The sequence below is a fragment of the Macrotis lagotis genome, chromosome 1 (genome assembly GCF_037893015.1).
Source record: "Macrotis lagotis isolate mMagLag1 chromosome 1, bilby.v1.9.chrom.fasta, whole genome shotgun sequence".
Taxonomy (NCBI): domain Eukaryota; kingdom Metazoa; phylum Chordata; class Mammalia; order Peramelemorphia; family Peramelidae; genus Macrotis; species Macrotis lagotis.
This window is the reverse complement of record NC_133658.1, coordinates 481,667,851-481,676,365: the sequence shown is the minus strand read 5'-3', so window position 1 is coordinate 481,676,365 and position 8,515 is coordinate 481,667,851. Positions and strand designations below refer to the sequence as shown.

Below are 8,515 nucleotides of genomic sequence, written 5' to 3'. Positions count from 1 at the left end.
CTATCCACAACATAAGCTACAAAACTATCCAGAAGGTCAGTGTCTCTGAAAAGAAGAGCCAGGAACTCAGGACTCACAAATCATTGGAGAGCATATTCTGTCAGTGCCGAATGCAATCCCTCAGGCTGAGTTCCCTCCTGAGCATTTTAAAAGGGACTAAGAATGAGTGAGATGCTTCCAGATGCATCCCCAATTTATTCCAGGACCCTTCTCCAAAGCCCATTCCATCCTTAGAACCCTTTGGAGTAGAGGAGAAAGAGAAAATAATTTCCCTTATACCCCAGCAGGACCAACTCTCTGTCAGTTCCAATCATATACACAATTACTTCCCCCAGGCCAAAGTTAATGATTGGCCTCACAGTAATGGAAGAACCATTTCTTTCCTGCACATCCACCGCACCTCCTCCTCTAAACATCATCTATAAACAAAATACTGGAATGACTAGAGGGCTACCTTCTCTATAATTATAGACAACAGCTAACTGAGGCTCTGGGTGCCATCCTTTTCTTATCTTCTATGGTCAAATGGTGAGAGGCTCTGATCTACATCAGTTCATTAAAGTTGTCCACTTGTATATCTTTCTGTTCCCTGTTCCCAGCAGTATCGAGGTTCTACTTCTCCAGAGGGTTGAGAACAGAGTTCTCCCAGTCACTTGTTCAGAACAGGTATCAGTTCTTACTTAAAGTTGGGGTGGACAGAGAGATGTAAAAAATTAAAGAGTTTAATTTCATAGAGAAATTCAAGATCCCAAAAATTACTTTAATTTTATTTTTTTTGCTTAAGCCAAATCATTAGATCTCACAGTGATTTGGGGGGGGGGGTTGGGGGCAGGGAAAAAGCTGTGGACTAGATCATGGCTGAGTGTGGTAGGGTTGGTAAGGCCACCAGCCTCACTGGGGAAGCTGGAGGAGTACCAACTGTCCAGCAGGCAGGTAGGTGATATTCCGAGAGCGGGAAAGCTGATAAGCAATGTCCTCTACAGCTTCTAGCTCACGAAGCTCTATTAGGCCATCTCCTGCAGTGGCCAGTGAATTGCCAATGGAGCTGCTTTGGAGTCACCCTCTGCTGAGATGATGGCTGCTTTCTTCTGTTGCTCAGCCTTTTCCACTACAAATCTGGCCCTTTCTGCTTCCTGCTGAGCCACCTGTTTGGCTTCTACTGCCTCTGTGAACTCCTTCCCAAAGGTCAGATGCGTCAAAGAAACATCATCTAGGATGAACCCAAAGGTCGCTACTCACTCTGTGAGGTCATCACTTACTTGTCTAGAGACTAGTTCTCTCTGGGTGATCAATTCTCCAGCATCAAATTGAGCTACCACAGACTTGAGGCTCTCAGTGGTTATCGATGGCAGTACTCGCTCATCATGGTGAAGATTCGGGGCAATTGATTGGCAACAAGTCAGAAAAGAATATTAAGAGTGATATTGACATTCGGTAAATCCTTGCTACCAGTGATTACTGGGACATTCGGTGGCTGGGAACAGCAGTCAAAAATAATTGGTTTCCATACCCATGGGATGAGGAAATGAGTCCCTTCTCCTACAACAATGTCTTGGACTCCACAGAACCTATCAAAGATGACAGCTCTGTGGCCAGCATCCACATTATATAAGGCAGAGTTAACAACTCCTACAACAGCTAAGCCCAAACCAAACTTGCCAACAGCTTCAAACAGTTTAGCAGCCATGTCTTCTTCAGATAGTCTTGTTCTTCTACCCTCTCAGACCAGACACAACTCTGACCTCCACATGAAATCCCCAACCCCACTTACTGCCTAGTAACTTTTTTAAATGAGATAATTTATGCCATTTCCTCTCCCTTCCCCCCTTCTCCCAGTGCATCCCTCTTTCTTATTCCTTAATTACATTTTTGTATATCATAGTGTCATATTCAACTCATATCTATGCCTTGTCTCTCTATCTTCATACATACATACATATATATATACGTATTTATACATATATTCTATTTCTTACTACCCTACTGATGATAACATTCTTAGTACTTATAGATATCTTCCTATGAAGGAATGTAAATAGTGGAATCCCTCATGATTTATTTTTCCTATCTACCTTTTTGTTCTTCTCTTGATTCTCTAATTGAAAAATCAAATTTTTTATTCAGTTCTGGTCTTTTTTTATATCAGAAATGCTTGAAAGCCCTCTATTAATTACATTTTATTTTTCCCCTGAAGAATTATACTGATTTACTGGATTGCTGATTCTGGGTAGTAATCCTAGTCCCATTGCCCTCCAGATTATCATTCCCAAATTTCTTATACTTTAATGTAGAAGGTGCTAAATCTTGTGTTATTCTGCATGTGATTACATAAAATTTCTCTCTGGCTGCTTGCAATATATATTTTTTCCTTTACCTGGGAGGAATTGGGTTTTTAATATCCCTGGGAATTTTCATTTTGGGATCTCTTTCAGGTGATAGTCAATTTTTCCATTTTTATTTTGTCCTCTGATTTTAGCATATCAGAACAATTTTCCTTGAAATAAGATGTTTACAGTCTTTCTTTGATCTATTTTTCCCACTATCAATTTTTTTTCCTTTACTTATCTATGGATACTTCCTCTAATGCTAATCATAGCTATTTCTTCCCCATTCATAAAATTTTTCACTTAATCTAACCATACTAGCCATTATACCATATCTCTTCTCCCTAATAGTTAGATCTTTTTTCAATGCTCCTTCTTGACCTCTCTTCAGTATTTGTGACATCATTAATTTCCTCTCCCCTTGAAAACAATTTTCTCTACATTTTGTGTTACTGTTCTTACCTCTCTGATTGTTCTCACTCAGTCACTCTTGCAGGACCTTTCTATAACTGAGTCATCCTTATTAACAATGTATCACTCAATGTTCTATGCTGGATTTTTTTTCTTTTCTCTCTATTATTTTTCTCCTAGTGATCCAATCAACTTCCAAGGGTTACAGAAGAGTCTGAATGTCATGAGAAGCCAATAATGAATCAAACAAAATTTTAAAAATGAAAAATTGCAATAAAATGTAAAATACCTCATTGGTAAAATAACTAACCTGGAAAAATAGATCTAGAAGAGATAATTTAAGAATTATTGAACTACCTGAAAGCCGTGATCAAAAAATGAATCTCAATACAATTCCTCAGGAAACTGTCAAGGACAACTGCCCTAAGATCCTGGAGCAAGAGAGGAAAATAGTCATTGAAAGAATCTATTGAGACTTCCGGACAAGATGGTGGAGAGAAGACAGGCACAGTTCTAAAGTCTCCTGATCTTTCCCCATCTATTATATGAAACAAACCACTTAAAAGAAATCTGACCTGCAAAACCCAGAAAGAAAAGCCAGGAGAAAGAACATCTACCTCAGGATTTGTCTCCGGCAGCAGCACTGGCCAAATTCAGGTGGGTGAGTCTGGGCTCAGAGGGAGGAACAGCCCCTGATCTACTAGATGAACAGCTGAATTGGAGCCTGGAGTCTGAGGGCCCGAGAGCCAGACCTGCTGCATCAGTGGTGGGGCTAGATGGCAGGGGCTGGAGTCAAGTAGGGAGTAGAGGCACTGGTGTTTGTGCTGTCCCCCAGGAGATTGTGGACAGGGCTGGGGGGAGAGTTCTGGTGCAGGATTGCTGCGGACACCATCCCTGGGCTCCTCTGGTCTGAGGAACTATGAGTCCCATTACACTTCAGACCTCTTCCCAAACAAACAAATGCAAACTACTTCTGCCTCAGGCCCAGGTGTGTGAGCAGAAGAACTAGCCCAGCTGACAAATGACCTCAGGTCCGGGAAAAGAACACCATTGATTGAAGGCAAAAGAATTCAATAGCTCCAACTCCTCCCTTCAAGCAAAGGGAGAAGGCCTAAACCAAGGTCACAGACACTCCAGAGAAAGCAACCAACACCTCCTACTGGCCAGCCAGAGAAATTGCACTCAGTGAGTAAAGCCTTTAGCGATCCCAAGCCCCTGTGAACCAGCCCCTCCCCTACTCAAGGTCTTAGCAAAATGAAGAAGGGTCAGCAGAAAGGTGGATCCATAGAAAAATTCTTGGAAGGGAAAGCCCCTAACTCAGAAATACCTAGAACCTCTGAGGATAATATGATTTTGTCTCCAGCACAGAAAGACTTCCTTGAAGAAATAGGGAAGGAGCTTAAAAATTTGGGAGAGACAATTAATACCTTGCAACAAGAAAACAAATACTTAGAAAGTACAACTGGAAAAATACAAAAGGAGAATAAATCTCTCAGATCATCAATTAGACAAATGCAAAATGAGAATAATTCTCTCAGATCCTCAATTGGGCAAATGCAAAAAGAAAATAATTCTTTCAAAACCTCAATTGGCCTTGCAACAAGAAAATAAAACCTTAGAAAGTACAATTGGACAAACACAAAAGGAGAATAAATCTCTCAAATCATCAATTGGACAATTACAAAATGAGAATAATTCTCAGATACTCAAATGAGCAAATGCAAAAAAAGAAATTAATTCTCTCAAACCTTGAGAATAGATCGAGGAGGGGCAACCTGAAAATTATAGGACTTCCTGAAAACATTGAAGAGAAAAAAAGCCTGGACTTATTTATATTACAGGATCTAGTGATGGAAAACTGCCCTGATATCATGGAATTGGAGGTTAAAGTAGTTATTGAAAAATACATCGATCCCCACCAGAAAAAGATCCTAAATTGAAAACACCAAGGAATGTTGTGGCCAAATTCCAGAGCTATCAGATAAAAGAGAAAATCCTGTAGGCAGTCAGAAAGAAACAATTTAAATGTCAAGGAGCCACAGTAAGGATCATGCAGGACCTGACTGCATGAACATTAAGGGATCAAAGGGCCTGGAATGAGATATTTCGAAGAGCAAGGGAGCTTGGAATGCAGCCAAGAATCTACTTTCCTGAAAAGCTGAACCTTCTCTTCCAGGGAAAAAGGTGGACATTTAATGAAATGGAAGAATTCCAAAAATTCCTGGTGAAAAGAACAGAGCTAAATAAAAAATTTGGACATCAAACAGGAGGCTCAAGAGACACATGAAAAGGTTAAAAAAGGGGAGGTGGGTGGGAAAAGGAAATAAACTGCTATCCAGTAAGTTGAAACTGGCTATATCCCAGCATGGGGAAAAAGATTCTCATAAATCTTGAGAATTGTAACTCTAACAGAGAGAATATACCTAGCCAGAAATGATGGACATTCATGATCTATCCATGAGACTGCTATCTAATAGGATGTACCTGGCTTTAACCCCATTTGGGAGAAAGACTCTAATAACTCTCAACAATTTTAACTCTATTCGATAGAATATACTGAACTTGAAGTGAGAGACACTCAGAATTTTCTATGACTTAGATAGACGGATCTACAAAAAACACTACCTCCTTAAAAAAGGGGGACAGGAAAGAGATGGTAGGGGGGAATTTATTGAATGGGGTAAATCTCTTTACACTAAGAGGTACAAAAAAAAACATTTGGTAATAGAGGTGAAGAAGGGAGCAGATGAGAAACACCTGAATCTTCTTTTCATCAGACTTGGCTTAAAGTCAACCTACACATACTCAGTTAACTTATAAAACATCTAACCTTTCAAATATCAAAAGGGGAAAAGGGGAGGGGGGTGGAGAAAGGGCAGGGGATTGCAGGAAAAAAAGGGGAAATTACAAAAGGAAGGGAAGGGGAAAAGGGAAAAGGGGAAGGGGGAAGAAAGGGGAAGGGATGATATAGGAGGGCAAACACACTGAAGGGGTGATATTCAGAAACAAAATACTCATGAATATGGATAAGGTGGGGAAGAGGGAAAAATAGAAACAGAGGGAAGATAGCATGGAGGGCAATAAAGAATTAGTAATCATAAATTTGAATGTGAATGGGATGAACTCTCCCTTAAAACAATAAAAGTAATCTATTAATCATTTTCAAAAAAGGTTTCGCAAAAGGAAAATGCCAGCAGTTATTATAGCCAAATACCAAAAATGTCATACCAAGAAGAAAATCCTGTAGGCTTCCAGAAAGAAGCAATTCAAATACCAAGGAAGCAGGGTAAGGATTTGACAGGACCTGTAACTTTCAGCATCAACATTAAAGGATCAAAAGGCCTCCGATATGATATTACAGAGGGCAGAAGAGCTTACATTACAATTAACAATTAAATTACCCAGCAAAATTGAGCAGTTTTTTTTTTTCAGGAGAAAAGAAGGTCACCTAAATAGGTGACTTTCAAACTTTTTTGATGAAAAGACCACAGATGAAATAATTTGATCTTCAAACAGGATTCTCAAGACATACATGAAAACTTAAATGGGAAAAGAAAAAGACTTCTATTCAATAAGGTTAAAATAATTACATTCCTACATGGAAGGAGGATTTGCATAACTCTTGAGAATTGTAACTCTAATAGAGGGAGTATGCTTAGGCTGAAAGTGTGGGTATAACTTGATTTGGATGGAATGATTGAAAAAGTTAAGGCATTAAAGGGGGGTATTGTAATGAGATGGATGAAGGGGGAGGGAGAATGAGGTAAATTACATCACATGAAAAGGCATGAATGACTTATTAGAGTAGAGGTAAAGAAGGGAAGGAGGGAGAACTGTATGAACTTTACTCTCATCAGATTTGATTCAAAGAGGGAATAATGCATACTCTCAATTGGGCTTAGAAAGTTATCTTTCCTTTCAGGCACTAACTGGGGAAATGGGGAAAGGGGAAGGAGAGACTAATAGAAGGGAGGGAAGGAAGAAGGAGAAAAGTGAAAGGAGTAAGAAAAGTAGGGGGTAGCTGATAGAAGGATGGGCAGATTTTGGGAAAGAAAACTGGTGAGAAGGGAGAGGATGAAAGGAAGAAGAAAAGTATAAACAGAAGGTGGATAGGAAGGAGAGCAATAAACAGTTAGTAATTACAGTTACGAATGTGAAGAAGTTCTTCCATGAAAAGAAAGTGGAAGCAGAGTGAAATAAAAAACAAGATGCTACAATATGCTTTTTACAAGAAATGCTTTTGAAGCAGAGAGATACACACGGAGCAAAAGTAAAAGACTAGAGCAGAATATGTTTCAGCTGAAGGGAAATAAAGCAGAGTATCTAAGACAAAGCAATTGCAAAAATATATCTCATTAAAAGGGATAAATAAGGAGTCTACATCCTCTTAAAAGGTACTATAGACAATGAAGTTATTTCAATTCTAAATATATATACACGAAGTGGTATAGAATCCAAATTCTTATAGAAGACCCTAAATGAGTTAAAGGATGGCATAGATACTATAGATACAGAAGATGAGGACCTCAACAATTAGATAAATCTAACCAGAACCTAAAAAAGAAAATTATGGAAGTAGATACAATGTTAGAAAAGTTAGAAATGACAGACCCGGAAAATTGAATGGGGATAGAATGTAATATGACTTTTTCTCTGTGGTATATGGCACCTACACAAAAATATCACAAACAAATGCAGGAAGGCAGAAATATTGAGTGAATTCTTTTAAGATCTTGATACGACAGACATCTCATACAATGAAAGGGCATGGAGAGATAGACCTAAAATTAAATGGAAACTAAATAGCCTAATTTTAAAGATTAAGTTGATCAAGCAATGAATTGTAGAAATAATTAATAATTTCATCAGAGAAAATGACAATAAGGAGACAGCATGCCAAAATTTGTGGGAAGCTAGTATATCTCTAAATGTTTAAATGAATAAAATAGAGGAAGTGTAGATTAATGAATTTGACATGCAACTAAAAAAGTTAAAAATTGAGCAAATTCAAAATTCTCAATTAAGTACCAAATTAGAAATCCTGAAAATCAAAGAAGAAATTAATAAAATCAAAATTAAGAAAACTATTGGGCTAATAAATAAAACTAAAAATTGGTTTTATGAAACAAAAACAATAAAATAGATAAGGCTTTGGTTATTTTGATTAAAAAGAATTAAGTTAGTCAAGTTACTAGTATCAAAACTGGAAAGGGTGATTTCACCACCAATGAGGAAGAAATTAGTTTAGGGTTATTTTGCCCGACTGTATTCAAATAAATTTGATCATCTAAGGAAAATGGATTAATATTTACAAAAATATATATTGCTCAGATAAAAGGGAGGAAATAAAATGCTTAAATAACTCCATTTTAGAAAAAAAAATTGAACAAATCATGAATGAACTTGGTAAGATAAAAATCACCAAGACCAAATAGATTTACAAGTGAAATCTATCAAAAATATATCTATCAAAAATTATAGATCGATTTCTCCAATGAATACTGATACAAAAATTTCAAATAAAATATTAACAAAATAAATACAGCAAATTATCATTAGGATAATACACTAGGATGAAGTAGAATTTATACCAGGAATATAAGGTTGGTTCAGTATTAGGAAAACTAGCATCATATTTAACCATATCAATAACAATCCTAACAGAAATCATAAGATTATTTCAAAAGATACTGAATAAGCTTTTGGCAAAATATAGCACCTATTCTTATTTAAAAAAAAGAATAGAAGAATAAATGGAGTGTTTCTTAAAATGATATTCA

The 8,515-nt window shown here is 37.4% G+C and overlaps 1 pseudogene; it reads right to left on the bottom strand.

Moving 5' to 3' along the window:
• Nucleotides 1-891: 891 nt before the first annotated feature.
• LOC141520100 (prohibitin 1 pseudogene) lies at nucleotides 892-1,723 on the bottom strand (annotated as a pseudogene).
• Between the last annotated feature and the right edge of the window lie 6,792 nt (nucleotides 1,724-8,515).